Below are 15889 nucleotides of genomic sequence, written 5' to 3'. Positions count from 1 at the left end.
ATGTTATTCTCTAAGTCTGAATGAAGACTGGAGATTTACAGTTAACACAAGCTCTTTATTCAAAGGGTTCGTTCTGCTTCCAGAGCTCAACTAGATGTAAAACAGTCAAGAGGTATGACCTGTGAAACTAAGGTAAACGGCCTATGCTGAGCTGTCTCTGTCTGCTGCTGCTCACTAGCTCTGTGCTTCTCAAAGAGGTGGATCCTCCCTTGAGCTGGACCCTTTATACCCGTCTCTGATGCTGCCCTCTAGTGATGCTGTGGCTGTTATATCTGTGCAGCAGTCCCTGGTGTATGTGCAGATGTATATACAGATGTACAGATCACTACACAATTTGCCCTTTCCAGTCGACCTGAGGGATCCCATGGCAGTATCCGAATATAGAAATGTTCAAACCCTGATATCCTGGCCGACACAGCTCTCTCAACCAACAGTGCCAGGACAGGTTAACGTGACCTTCAACTTTTTTTGGACTTGTGTGCAAAAGGGTTGCTGCGGTTGCCGACACAGCAATGGTAATTGCAATTTGGACAAGCTTACAGCGTTGATGAATAATAATAATCTTTATTGTCACAAGTAGGCTTACATTAAGGCCATTCGGCCTATCATGTGCTGGTGCTTACTCTTCGAAAGAGCGATCAAATTACTCCCACCACCGCACATCCTCCCCCCCTTCCTCCCTCCCACCTAATCCTCTGATCTTTCCCCATGGCCTTGCGAATTTCATAGATCATAGAATTTACAGTGCAGAAGGAGGCCATTCGGCCCATCGAGTCTGCACCGGCTCTTGGAAAGAGCACCCTACCCAAGTACAACACCTCCACCCTATCCCAATAACCCAGTAACCCCACCCAACACTAAGGGCAATTTTGGACACTAAGGGCAATTTATCATGGCCAATCCACCTAACCTGCACATCTTTGGACTGTGGGAGGAAACCGGAGCACCCGGAGGAAACCCACGCACACACGGGGAGGATGTGCAGACTCCGCACAGACAGTGACCCAAGCTGGGAATCGAACCTGGGACCCTGGAGCTGTGAAGCCATTGTGCTATCCACAATGCTACCGTGCTGCCCTTTCAAGTAATTATATAATGCCCTTTGGAAGGTTAACATTGCGTTTTCTTCTACCGCTCATGCAAGCATAACAGCTCACTGCATAAAAACATCTTCCTCGTCCTCTCCTGTGGTTCTTTGGTGAAAGGTCTGCGGGTGGTTCAAGTCCCATTCCAGAGATTTGGACATATAATCCAGGCTGATATTCAAAGTGCGGCACTGAGGAAGTGCTAAGGCTCTTTTTTTTGGGGGGGGGGGGTGAGACATTACACAGGGCCCCTGTCTGCCCTTCCCAATTTCCTGGGTCAATACTTACCCCTCAGCTAACACCACTGAAACAGATTGTCTGCTCATTCTCACCTTGCTGCTGGTGGGAGCTGGCTGTGCGCAAATTAGGCAGCCATGTTCCCAACACCATAACGTGAGAAATGTCCCATTGCTTAAAACGATTAAGACTGAACGGGTTGCCAACTTTGGGACTCCAAGGAAATCTGGCACAGTTCTTTCACGTCATGAGGGGGCTCGTTAGGCCAGACATGGAGCAAATGTTTCCATTAACGAGGAGGGGCATGGGTGGGGGAGGGCGGAGTCCAAAACTAGATAAACATCAGTAATAATAATAATCTTTATTAGTGTCACGAGTCAGCTTACACTAACACTGCAATGAAGTTACTATGAAAAGCCCCTAGTCGCCACATTCCGGCGCCTGTTCGGGTACACTGAGGGAGAATTAAGAATGTCCAAATTACCTAACAAGCACATCTTTCGGAACTTGTGGGAGGAAACCGGAGCACCCGGAGGAAACGCACGCAGACACGGGGAGAACGTGCAGCCTCCGCACAGACAATGACCCAAGCTGGGAATCGAACCTGGGACCCTGGTGTTGTGAGGCAACAGTGCTGACCACTGTTCTACCGTGCCGCCCACTGTCACTCATTAATCCAATAAACAATTCCTGAAAAAGATCTTTAACCAGAGGGTGGTTAGAATGTGCAGTTTGTGGCCACAGGGAATGGTTGGGATGAATACTGTAGGGGCAGCACAGTGGTTAGCACTGCTGCCTCATGGCGCCGAGACCTGGATTTGATCCAGGTACAGGTCACTGCCTGTGCGGAGTTTGCACATTCTCCCCGTGTCTGCGTGGGTCTCACACCCACAACCCAAAACGATGTGCAGGATATGTGAACTGCCAGGCTTATGGGCGGCACGGTAGCACAGTGGTTTGCACTGTTGCTTCGCAGCGCCAGAGTCCCAGGTTCGATTCCCGGCTTAGGCCACTGTCTGTGCGGAGTCTGCATGTTGTCCCCGTGTTTGCCTGGGTTTCCTCCGGGAGCTCCGGGTTCCTCCCACAAGTCCCGAAAGACGTGCTTGTTAGGTGAATTGGACATTCTGAATTCTCCCTCTGTGTACCCGAACAGGGGCCGGAATGTGGCGACTCGGGGCGTTTCACAGTAACTTCATTGCAGTGTTAATGTCAGCCTGCTTGTGACAAAAAATGATTATTATTACTTATTATTAAATTGCCCCTAACTTGGGGAAAAAATAAGAATTGTATTCTCTAAATTTATTTTTTAGAAAAGAGATGAATAGTGCAGAGATGCAATCAAGGGAAAGCAGGAGAGACGCACGAATGAGAAGGTAATGTAGAGGGGGTGAGATGCAGAAGGGTGGAAAGACATTCTTTTGGTGCATCGACATGTAATTAACTGTAAGTGCTTTGGGACATCCTGCGGTCAGGATAGGTGCTGTGCAAATGCAAGACTCTTTCTTTGAAGGCCCAAATGAGAGTAGAGCTTTCATCGTGGTCCTGTGGGAAACGAGGAGCTAGGACCTACCAGTGCTTACAGAAAACTAGAGTAAAGCAAGGACATTTTGGCTGTGATTAAACTGTCTACAACACAGGGACCCCAGACAAACATCTCTAATCCACAGCAATAGATCAGTTTGATAATATTGTTTTAACGACAGCCTAATTCTTCTTATCATTGCACTCTGTTAGTCAAACCACAAGACACAACAGAGGAAAAGAGCCCGCTGTTAAAACAAATCGTCACGTCATTAACAGAGCAGGATGGATTTGTCTCCTGTGTCAGCCTTTGTCTCCGTGGGTAGTGCTCTTGTCTCTGAGGCAGAAGGGGGTGGGTTTGTGCCACGCTCATGTCGGCCTGGGCAGAAATCTAGCCTTACCTTGCTGAGGGCGAGCTGTATTGTCAGAGGTGCTCCGAGAAGCCGAGGCCCTATTTGCCTCCGAGAGTGAATGTAAAAGTTCCCATTGCCACTATTTCCAAAACGATTGGATTGGATTTGTTTATTGTCACGTGTCCCGAGGTACAGTGAAAGGTTTTTTTCTGTGAGGAGCTCAACAGATTATTGAGTACATGAAAATAAAATAAAAAGAAAATACATAATAGGGCAACACAAGGTACACAATGTAAATACATAGACACCAGCATCAGGTGAAGCATACAAGGGTGTAGTGTCAATCAGGTCAGTCCATATGAGGGCAATCTCTGCAAGACATGCCAGATCATCGACTTGGATACCACCATTACACGTGGTAACACCACCCACCAGGTACGCGGCACATACTCGTGCGACTCGACCAATGTAGTCTACCTCTTACGCTGCAGGAAAGGATGTCCCGAAGCGTGGTACATTGGCGAGACCATGCAGACACTGCGACAACGAATGAACGGGCATCGTGCGACAATCACCAGGCAGGAATGTTCCCTTCCAGTCGGGAACACTTCAGCAGTCAAGGACATTCAGCCTCTGATCTCCGGGTAAGCGTTCTCCAAGGCGGTCTTCAGGACACGCGACAACGCAGAATCGCCGAGCAGAAACTTATAGCTAAGTTCCGCACGCATGAGTGCGGCCTCAACCGGGATCTTGGATTCATGTCGCATTACATTCACCCCCCACCATCTGGCCTGGACTTGCAAATTCCTACCAACTGTCCTGGCTTGAGACAATTCACACCTCTTTAACCTGGGATCACCCCCTATCTCTGGATCTGTAAAGATTTGATTACCCACAAATGCTCGCATTCCAAGCATTGTCTGGCATCTCTGACTTTGTCTATATATATGTTCCTGGAACATACCTCTCGATTCACCTGAGGAAGGAGCAGTGCTCCAAAAGCTTGTGTTTGAAACAAACCTGTTGGACTTTAACCTGGTGTTGTAAGACTTCTTACTGTGTTCACCCCAGTCCAACGCCGGCATCTCCATATCATATGAGAGTCGTTTAGGAGTCTGGTAACAGCGGGGAAGAAGCTGTTTCTGAGTCTGTTCATGCGTGTTCTCAGACTTCTGTATCTCCGGCCCGATGGAAGAAGTTGGAAGAGTGAGTAAGCCGGGAGGGAGGGGTCTTTGATTATGCTGCCCACTTTCCCCAGGCAGCGGGAGGTGTAGACGGAGTCAATGGATGGGAGGCAGGTTCGTGTGATGGACTGGGCTGTGTTCACGACTCTCTGGGAATTAGAGATAATGAGCTGGATTCTCCCGTCCCTTCCACCGCAAGAACGCCACGGGCGAGACACGGACTTTGGAGAAGGCCATTGACCTTGGGCGGGATTCTCTGGTCACCGGGCGGGCACGGCTGGAGAACCCTGCCCAATATCAAATAAAGGGAGGTGCAGGGACAGAGATCCCTGGGTATGTCTGTGCATAAATTATTGAAGGTAGCAGGACAGGTTGAGGGCAGTTAATAAAGCAGACGGTGTCCTGGGCTTTACTAACAGGGGCAGAGAGCAAGGAGGTTTTGTTAAACTTGCGTAAGTCACTAGTTTGGCTGGAGTATTGTGTCCGGTTCTGGGTGACTCGCGTCAGGAAGAATGTGAAGACATTAGAGAGAGTGCAGAGAAGGTTCGCCGGAATGTTCCCTGGGATGAGGAACTTCAATTATGAAGGTAGATCGGAGACATCGGGACTGTTTTCCTTGGAGAAAAGAAGGTCAAGAGGAGATTTGATCGAGGTGTTCAACATCCTGAGGCGTGTGGGCAGAGTGGACAGAGAGAAGCTGAACCCACTCGTGAAAGGATCGAGAACAAGAGGGCACAGATTTTAAAAACAAATTTAGGCCCGTAATTATTTTTTTACAATCAAGGGGCAATGCAGCGTGGCCAATCCACCCAGCCTGCACATCTTTCTGGGTTGTGGGGGTGAGACACACGCAGACACGGGGAGAATGCGTAAACTCCACACGGACAGTGACCCGGGAACGAACCCGGGCCCTCGGCACCATGAGGCAGCGGTGCTAACCACTGCGCCACCGTGCTGCCCCTGGCGGCACAGATTTAAAATGATTATTTAAAAAATAAGTGAGGCAAAACTTTTTAATTCAGCGAATGGTTTGGGTTTGGGATGCAGCGTCTGAGACTGTAGTGTGGGCAGATTCAAGCGAGGCTTTCAAAAGGGAAGTAAGCTGTTGCCTGAAAAGGGGAAATGTGGAGGGTTGGGGGGGAAAGTGGGGAAATGGAACGTTGAGCCGGTGCAGGCACTATGGGCCAAATGGACTCCCTGTGCACCGTAACAATTCTGTGATTCTACGAATTTTTCCCCGGACAATATTTATCTCTCAATTGCCCTCCTTAAAACAGCTTAACCGGCCATTATTACACTGCTGTTTGCGGGAGCTTGCTGTGCACAAATCAGGTGCCGTATTTCCTTCATTTATAACCACAGCAACCTCTCAAAAGTATTTAATTGTCTGTAAGGGGCTTTGAGACACACTAAAGTAGTGCAAGGTGCTACACAAATGCGGGCAGCGCGGTGGGTCAGTGGTTAGCATTGTTGCTTCACTGAGCCGAGGTCCCAGGTTCGATCCCGGCTCTGGGTCACTGTCCGTGTGGGTGGAGTTTGCCCATTCTCCCCCTGTCTGCATGGGCCCCACCCCCACAAACCAAAGATGTGCAGGGCAGGTGGATTGGCCAGGCTAAATTGCCCCTTAATTGGAAAAAATTAATTGGGTACACTAAATTTATTTTTAAAAAGGTGCTATCGGAATGCAACTCTTTTCATCATCCCCAAGGATGTGCACCTTACTCCAAGCACACAGTCTTCCTGTGTTACTGTGAGCAATGGCAAACACTGGGCCTCAATGAGAGGGCCAGGGATAATCACAGTCAGGCCGGGCTTCATCCAATTTCGCCAACACCCATTGAAATATCCTTAATAAGTCTCCCCTCCACTAATCACAGGAATCAGGAGGGCCATGAGAGCAAATAAACTAAAACAAAAAGTATTGGATGGAGTAAGAACACTGTTCAGGATCAGGCCCGGTACGATGCTCCGTGTGCTTGACCAGCCTGCCAAATGTAAAAGGAATGATTAAGGATGCTTGAGAATCGTCTTTCACACAGGTGGTCCCAGTAACTGGGACCTGTGAGTATCAGAATGGTGCTTTTTCTCTGCCAGACACTGCAGAGGGAAAGATTAACATCAGAATCCTTACAGTGCAGGAAGGAACTCTGCCCATCGAATCTGCATCGATCTGCAAAGAACACCATACCCAGGCTGTAGCCACCTGGGATGGCCACTTACAAAGGGAAACATGGCCACTTGCAAAGAATCATGGGAAATATGGCCAGTGCAGGATCCAGATGAACTCAGAGCATCAGTGTATATTGGCCACTAGTTAACCAGACACTATCGAAACCCCCGGCCGATTTGTATTCTAATGGCCCATTTCCCCAGAACAAGGTATCAGATATAGATAGAGAACAGACTCATCGGTGCCACTACCTTCGCCCAGGAAGCCCAAACAGCCAAGGTCAATGACCGCTCAGGACACGCCCAGCCATCAAGGTACCTGCCCCTTTATTGGATCAAATCGAAGGCAGTAATCGAAGCCAGCCGAATTATTGGGTCCAAAGCTAAGGACCACCCAAAAGAGCGCAATACCCCGAAGGATAAAAAGAGGCACTGCCATGTGTTTGGTCCCTTTGCCCCGGTGCTCGGTTTCTCTTGACCCCGGCTTACGCCTGAAACCAATTGCAGCATTACGACCAGAAGCAAGTTCAAGATCGCTACCGGACGGATGAGCCCAGCAGAAACAAAGTCACTTCCCCAGACCCAGCCACGCAAGATCCGAACAAAGGCCTTGTTCCTCTGCATAAAGCTGGGTGCCTGAAGTTAAGTACAGGTTGTTGTAGTGTTAGGTGTGATTTAACTTGTAGTGTCTTATGTTACATGTCGAAGTAATTCTTGCGTGTAAATAAACTATCATTGAACTTGAACTAACTAACTGGTTGTGTAGTCTTTGATCGATATCCGGTAAAGCCTTGTGGTGGTATCATTTGATACCTGGCGACTCTGAAAAGCAATATCATCATCAATAACTGTCATATCAGTGTCCAGTTAATTGGCAACGAGGCCCCCATCCTATCAGTGGCACAGTGGCACACTGGTAGCACTGCTGCCTTATAGCTCCTGGGTTCAATTCCAATCCAGAGTCACTGTCTGTGCAGTGTCTGCACTTTCTCCCCATGGCTGTGTGGGTTTCCTCCGGGTGCTCCGGTTTCCTCCCACAGTCCAATGATGTGCAAGTTAGGTGGATTGGCCATGCTAAATTGCCCCTTAGTGCCCAAAAGGTCAGTTGGGATTACGAGGATAGGGTGTAGATGTGAGCTTAAGTAGGGTGCTCCATCCGAGGGCCGGTGCACACTCGATGGGCGAATGGCAGCCTTCTGCACTATAAATTCTATGATTCTATCCCTTGCAACCTGCACATCTCTGGACACTAAGGGGCAATTTAGCATGGCCAACCAACCTGACCTCCACATCTTTGGACTGTGGGAGGAAACCGGAGCACCCGGAGGAAACCCACACGGATACGGGGAGAACGTGCAGACTCCGCACAGACAGTTCCATCCTCATACAGAATCCCCAATATGCATTTGCTAGCTGTAAATAAATAGTTAGAGTTTCAAAAAGCTGTAGCCTCAGGTAGCTGACTTTGAGAGAACAGACAAGCCCCAAAGAACTGCCTCTCGGCCCCCCCAAACACACAACGAAACATGGTGGCAGCGGACGGTGAGTAAAGGACCCAGAGAAAACTCCAAGAAGCAGCTACAGACCTGGCAAGTCTTAAGATCTTAAAACAAAAACAAAAAGGAATCGATTCAAAACTCACCAAAAACTTGGAACGTTTCAGGTGCAGTAGGTGCCCTCTCAAGGGCAATTGCAATTAGGGATGGGCAATAAATGCTGGCACAGACCTGGAGTCCAGACAGCAGTGAGTACAAGGTTTGGTTTAGCACAGTGGGCTAAACAGCTGGCTTGTAATGCAGAACAAGGCAGCAGCGCTGGTTCAATTCCCGTACCAGCCTCCCCGAACAGGCGCCGGAATGTGACGACTAGGGGCTTTTCACAGTAACTTCATTGAAGCCTACTCGTGACAATAAGCGATTATTATTATTCTTACAGATGTGGAGCATCGTGAGCCCTGAAAGTTCACAACACGCTCAGCACTGGGACAACCAGAGAAAAAGGTTTTCCAGAAGTCTGGAAGAATAGACAAGCACCAAAAAAGCAAAGGTGATCAGAGAATCTCCACAAACTAGGAACATTACTGATCCTAAAGATTCCTCACGATTGTCAACCAAATTGGCAAACTCCTGTCAGATTTGGCACAGGTCAATGAGCCCTTGAGACAGGGTCAACAGTAGTGCTGGAACGCGGACCAGCAAAGTGCTTTTCAGAAAATCAACAATATTTCATTCCCTCTGAGATTGTAGCACGTTAAAACCCAGAAATTAGTTTGGGATTGATACCGGGTTGTGGGGACAGAATGGGGCAGTGGGATTAGTTTGGGATTGATACAGAAATATGGGGAGAGAGTGGGGCAGTGGGATTAGTTTGGCTTGATACAGGGATTTGGGGAGAGAGTGGGGCAGTGCGATTAGTTTGGGATTGATACAGGGCTATGGGGAGAGAGTGGGGCAGTGGGATTAGTTTGGGATTGATACAGGGCTATGGGGCAGGAGTGAGGCAGTGGGATTAGTTTGGGATTGATACAGGGCTATGGCGAAAGTGAGGCAGTGGAATTAGTTTGGGATTGCTACAGAAATATGGGGAGAGAATGGTGCAGTGGGATTAGTTTGGGCTTGATACAGGGCTATGGGGAGAGAGTGGGGCAGTGGGATTAGTTTGGGATTGATACAGGGATATGGGGAGAGAGTGGGGCAGTGGGGTCAATTTAGGATTGACACAGAAATATGGGGAGAGAGTGGGGCAGTGGGATTAGTTTGGGATTGATACAGGGCTATGGGAAAGGAGTGGGGAAGTGGGATTAGTTTGGGATTGATACGGGGCTGTGGGGAGAGAGTGGGGCAGTGAGATTAGTTTGGGATTGATACTGGGTTATGGGGAGAGAGTGGGGCAGTGGGATTAGTTTGGGATTGATACTGGGTTATGGGGAGAGAGTGGGGCAGTGGGATTAGTTTGGGATTGATACAGGGCTATGGGGAGAGAGTGGGGCAGTGGGATTAGTTTGGGATTGATACAGGGCTATGGGGAGAGAGTGGGGCAGTGGGATTAGTTTGGGATTGATACAGGGCTATGGGGAAGGACTGCGGAAGTATGATTAGTTTGGGATTGATACAGAGCTATGGGGAGAGAGTGGGGCAGTGGGATTAGTTTGAGATTGGTACAGGGCTATGGGGAGAGAGTGGGGCAGTGGGATTAGTTTGGGAATGATACAGGGAGAGAGTGGGGCAGTGGGATTAGTTTGGGAATGATACAGGGAGAGAGTGGGGCACTGGGATTAGTTTGGGATTGATACAGGGATATGGAGAGAGAGTGGGGCAGTGGGATTAGTTTGGGATTGATACAGGGATATGCGGAGAGAGCGGGGCAGTGGGATTGGTTTGGGATTGATACAGGGCTATGGGGAGAGAGTGGGGCAGTGGGATTAGTTTGAGATTGATACAGGGCTATGGGGAGAGAGTGGGGCAGTGGGATTAGTTTGGGAATGATACAGGGCTATGGGGAAGGACTGCGGAAGTGTGTTTAGTTTGGGATTGATGCAGGGCTATGGGGAAGGAGTGGGGAAGTGTGATTAGGTTAGGATTGATACAGGGCTATGGGGAGAGAGTGGGGCAGTGGGATTAGTTTGAGATTGATACAGGGCTATCGGGAGAGAGTGGGGCAGTGGGATTAGTTTGGGAATGATACAGGGCTATGGGGAAGGACTGCGGAAGTGTGTTTAGTTTGGGATTGATACAGGGCTATGGGGAAGGAGTGGGGAAGTGTGATTAGGTTAGGATTGATACAGGGATATGGGGAGAGAGTGGGGCAGTGGGATTAGTTTGGGATTGATACAGGGAGAGAATGAGGTTGTGGGATTAGTTTGGGATTGATACAGTGCTATGGGGAGAGAGTGGGGCAGTGGGACTAGTTTGGGGATTGATACAGGGCTATGGGGAGAGAGTGGGGCAGTGGGATTAGTTTGGGGATTGATACAGGGATATGGGGAGAGAGTGGGACAGTGGGATTAGTTTGGGATTGATACAGGGATATGGGGAGAGAGTGGGGAAGTATGATTAGTTTGGGATTGATACAGAGCTATGGGGAGAGAGTGGGGCAGTGGGATTAGTTTGAGATTTATACAGGGCTATGGGGAGAGAGTGGGGCAGTGGGATTAGTTTGGGAATGATACAGGGAGAGAGTGGGGCAGTGGGATTAGTTTGGAAATGATACAGGGAGAGAGTGGGGCACTGGGATTAGTTTGGGATTGATACAGGGATATGGAGAGAGAGTGGGGCAGTGGGATTAGTTTGGGATTGATACAGGGATATGCGGAGAGAGCGGGGCAGTGGGATTGGTTTGGGATTGATACAGGGCTATGGGGAGAGAGTGGGGCAGTGGGATTAGTTTGAGATTGACACAGGGCTATGGGGAGAGAGTGGGGCAGTGGGATTAGTTTGGGAATGATACAGGGCTATGGGGAAGGACTGCGGAAGTGTGTTTAGTTTGGGATTGATGCAGGGCTATGGGGAAGGAGTGGGGAAGTGTGATTAGGTTAGGATTGATACAGGGCTATGGGGAGAGAGTGGGGCAGTGGGATTAGTTTGAGATTGATACAGGGCTATGGGGAGAGAGTGGGGCAGTGGGATTAGTTTGGGAATGATACAGGGCTATGGGGAAGGACTGCGGAAGTGTGTTTAGTTTGGGATTGATACAGGGCTATGGGGAAGGAGTGGGGAAGTGTGATTAGGTTAGGATTGATACAGGGATATGGGGAGAGAGTGGGGCAGTGGGATTAGTTTGGGATTGATACAGGGAGAGAATGAGGTTGTGGGATTAGTTTGGGATTGATACAGTGCTATGGGGAGAGAGTGGGGCAGTGGGACTAGTTTGGGGATTGATACAGGGCTATGGGGAGAGAGTGGGGCAGTGGGATTAGTTTGGGGATTGATACAGGGATATGGGGAGAGAGTGGGACAGTGGGATTAGTTTGGGATTGATACAGGGATATGGGGAGAGAGTGGGGAAGTATGATTAGCTTGGGATTGATACAGAGCTATGGGGAGAGAGTGGGGCAGTGGGATTAGTTTGAGATTTATACAGGGCTATGGGGAGAGAGTGGGGCAGTGGGATTAGTTTGGGAATGATACAGGGAGAGAGTGGGGCAGTGGGATTAGTTTGGGAATGATACAGGGAGAGAGTGGGGCACTGGGATTAGTTTGGGATTGATACAGGGATATGGAGAGAGAGTGGGGCAGTGGGATTAGTTTGGGATTGATACAGGGATATGCGGAGAGAGCGGGGCAGTGGGATTGGTTTGGGATTGATACAGGGCTATGGGGAGAGAGTGGGGCAGTGGGATTAGTTTGAGATTGATACAGGGCTATGGGGAGAGAGTAGGGCAGTGGGATTAGTTTGGGAATGATACAGGGCTATGGGGAAGGACTGCGGAAGTGTGTTTAGTTTGGGATTGATGCAGGGCTATGGGGAAGGAGTGGGGAAGTGTGATTAGGTTAGGATTGATACAGGGCTATGGGGAGAGAGTGGGGCAGTGGGATTAGTTTGAGATTGATACAGGGCTATGGGGAGAGAGTGGGGCAGTGGGATTAGTTTGGGAATGATACAGGGCTATGGGGAAGGACTGCGGAAGTGTGTTTAGTTTGGGATTGATACAGGGCTATGGGGAAGGAGTGGGGAAGTGTGATTAGGTTAGGATTGATACAGGGATATGGGGAGAGAGTGGGGCAGTGGGATTAGTTTGGGATTGATACAGGGAGAGAATGAGGTTGTGGGATTAGTTTGGGATTGATACAGTGCTATGGGGAGAGAGTGGGGCAGTGGGACTAGTTTGGGGATTGATACAGGGCTATGGGGAGAGAGTGGGGCAGTGGGATTAGTTTGGGGATTGATACAGGGATATGGGGAGAGAGTGGGACAGTGGGATTAGTTTGGGATTGATACAGGGATATGGGGAGAGAGTGGGGAAGTATGATTAGTTTGGGATTGATACAGAGCTATGGGGAGAGAGTGGGGCAGTGGGATTAGTTTGAGATTTATACAGGGCTATGGGGAGAGAGTGGGGCAGTGGGATTAGTTTGGGAATGATACAGGGAGAGAGTGGGGCAGTGGGATTAGTTTGGGAATGATACAGGGAGAGAGTGGGGCACTGGGATTAGTTTGGGATTGATACAGGGATATGGAGAGAGAGTGGGGCAGTGGGATTAGTTTGGGATTGATACAGGGATATGCGGAGAGAGCGGGGCAGTGGGATTGGTTTGGGATTGATACAGGGCTATGGGGAGAGAGTGGGGCAGTGGGATTAGTTTGAGATTGATACAGGGCTATGGGGAGAGAGTGGGGCAGTGGGAATAGTTTGGGAATGATATAGGGCTATGGGGAAGGACTGCGGAAGTGTGTTTAGTTTGGGATTGATACAGGGCTATGGGGAAGGAGTGGGGAAGTGTGATTAGGTTAGGATTGATACAGGGCTATGGGGAGAGAGTGGGGCAGTGGGATTAGTTTGGGAATGATACAGGGCTATGGGGAAGGACTGCGGAAGTGTGTTTAGTTTGGGATTGATACAGGGCTATGGGGAAGGAGTGGGGAAGTGTGATTAGGTTAGGATTGATACAGGGATATGGGGAGAGATTGGGGAAGTGGGACTAGTTTGGGATTGATACAGGGAGAGAATGAGGTTGTGGGATTAGTTTGGGATTGATACAGGGATATGGGGAGAGAGTGGGACAGTGGGATTAGTTTGGGATTGATACAGGCATATCTGGAGAGAGTGGGGCAGTGGGACTAGTTTGGGATTGATACAGGGATATGGGGAGAGAGTGGGGCAGTGGGATTAGTTTGGGATTGATACAGCGATATGGGGAGAGAGTGGGACAGTGGGTTTAGTTTGGGATTGATACAGGGCCATAGGGAGTGATTTGGGCAGTGGGATTAATTTGGGATTGATACAGTGCTATGGGGAGTGAGTGGGGAAGTGGGATTAGTTTGGGATTGATACAGGGATATGGGGAGAGAGTGGGGCAGTGGGATTGGTTTGGTATTGATACAGGGATATGGGGAGAGAGTGGGGCAGTGGGATTAGTTTGGGATTGTTAGAGGACTATGGGGAGAGAGTGGGGCAGTGGGATTAGTTTGGGATTGATACAGGGCTATGGGGAGAGAGTGGGGCAGCGGGATTAGTTTGGGATTGATACAGGGCCACAGGGAGAGATTTGGGCAGTGGGATTAGTTTGGGATTGATACAGGGCTATGGGGAGAGAGTGGGGCAGCGGGATTAGTTTGGGATTGATACAGGACTATGGGGAGAGAGTGGGGCAGCGGGATTAGTTTGGGATTGATACAGGGATATGGGGAGAGAGCGGGGCAGTGGGATTACTTTGGGATTGATACAGGGCTATGGGGAGAGAGCGGGGCAGTGGGATTAGTTTGGGATTGATACACGGCTATGGGGAGAGAGTGGGGAGTGGGATTACTTTGGGATTGATACAGGGATATGGGGAGAGAGTGGGGCAGTGGGATTAGTTTGGGATTGATACAGGGCTATGGGGAGAGAGTGGGGCAGTGGGATTAGTTTGGGATTGATACAGGGCCGTAGGGAGAGAGTGGGGCAGTGGATTAGTTTGGGATTGATACAGGGCCGTAGGGAGAGATTTGGGCATTGGGATTAGTTTGATACAGGGAGATGGGAGACAGTTGTCTGTCAATTAGTTCTTTCTGAGAGCCAATACAGACATGATGGAGTGACTTGCCTCTCCTGGCTAAACGTGTTTGATTCTGTTGGCCAATTGCTTTGGGAACTCCATTGTCTGGGGAAAGCTTTGTGATCCTGCCCCAGAGCTGGGATGCACGGATTTCCAGTTTGTTGTTTCAGTCTCTCACTGACTGTGCTGTGAGTCGGATTGGACAGGTCTAATTGACAAATTGCTGCATAATTGGAAGACCCCTTTAGGTCCAGAAAAAGCAGGAATGCCCTTGTTAAAAGAGGAAACTCCAGCTGATATAACCTTTGGCTCCTCCTCTCCTTAACCTTCCGATTGAGATAAATACCTGATCAAACAGACCCTTTATACTCACTAATCAACTGGGCACGCCGCATTCAGCCACCTTCGCATCTATTCCAAACAGAGTATCGCACAATCAATCACAAGGTCTCAGTTATCAGTTCTCCTCATTCACAGCTATCAGTTTGTACCTTAGCCAGCACCAATAGCCAATCTCTTTTAAAGAGTCAAACAGCTCCCTCGGAGCAACACATAGAACAAACAAAGAAAGAACAAAGAAAAATTCCAGCACAGGAACAGGCCCTTCGGCCCTCCAGGCCTGCGCCGATCCAGATCCTCGATCTAAAACTGTCGCCTATTTTCTAAGGATCTGTATCCCTCTGTCCCCCCCCCATTCATGTATCTGTCTAGATACATCTTAAATGGCGCTATTGTGCCCGCCTCTACCACCTCCACCGGCAATGCGTTCCAGGCACCCACCACCCTCTCCGTAAAGAACTTTCCACGCATATCTCCCTGAAACCTTTCCCCTCTCACCTTGAACTCGTGACCCCTAGTAATTGAGTCCCCCACTCTGGGGAAAAAGCTTCTTGCTGTCCACCCTGTCTATACCTCTCATGATTTTGTAGACCTCAATGAGGTCCCTCCTCAACCTCTGTCTTTCTAATGAAAATAATCCTAATCTACTCAACCTCTCTTGATATCTAGCGCCCTCCATACCAGGCAACATCCTGGTGAACCTCCTCTGCACCCTCTCCAAAGCATCCACATCCTTCTGGTAATGTGGCGACCAGAACTGCACGCAGTATTCCAAATGTGGCCGAACCAAAGTCTTATACAGCTGTAACATGAACTGCCAACTCTTGTACTCAATACCCCGTCTGATGAAGGAAAGCATGCCATACGCCTTCTTGACCACTCTATCGACCTGCACAGCCACCTTCAGGGTACAATGGACCTGAACACCCAGATCTCTCTGTACATCAATTTTCCCCAGGGCATTTTCATTTACCGTATAGTTCGCTCTGGAATTGGATCCTCCAAAATGCATCACCTCGCATTTGCCTGGATTGAACTCCATCTGCCATATCTCTGCCCAACTCTGCAATCTATCTATATTCTGCTGTATTCTCTGACAGTCCCCTTCACTATCTGCAACTCCACCAATCTTAGTGTCATCTGCAAACCTGCTAATCAGACCACCTATACCTTCCTCCAGGTCATTTATGTGTATCACAAACAACAGTGGTCCGAGCACGGATCCCTGTGGAACACCACTGGTCACAGTTCTCAATTTTGAGAAACTCCCATCCACTACTACTCTCTGTCTCCTGTTGCCCAGCCAG

The sequence above is a fragment of the Scyliorhinus canicula genome, chromosome 3 (assembly GCF_902713615.1).
Source record: "Scyliorhinus canicula chromosome 3, sScyCan1.1, whole genome shotgun sequence".
NCBI classification, from domain to species: Eukaryota; Metazoa; Chordata; class Chondrichthyes; order Carcharhiniformes; family Scyliorhinidae; genus Scyliorhinus; species Scyliorhinus canicula.
This window is presented reverse-complemented; position numbering follows the sequence as displayed.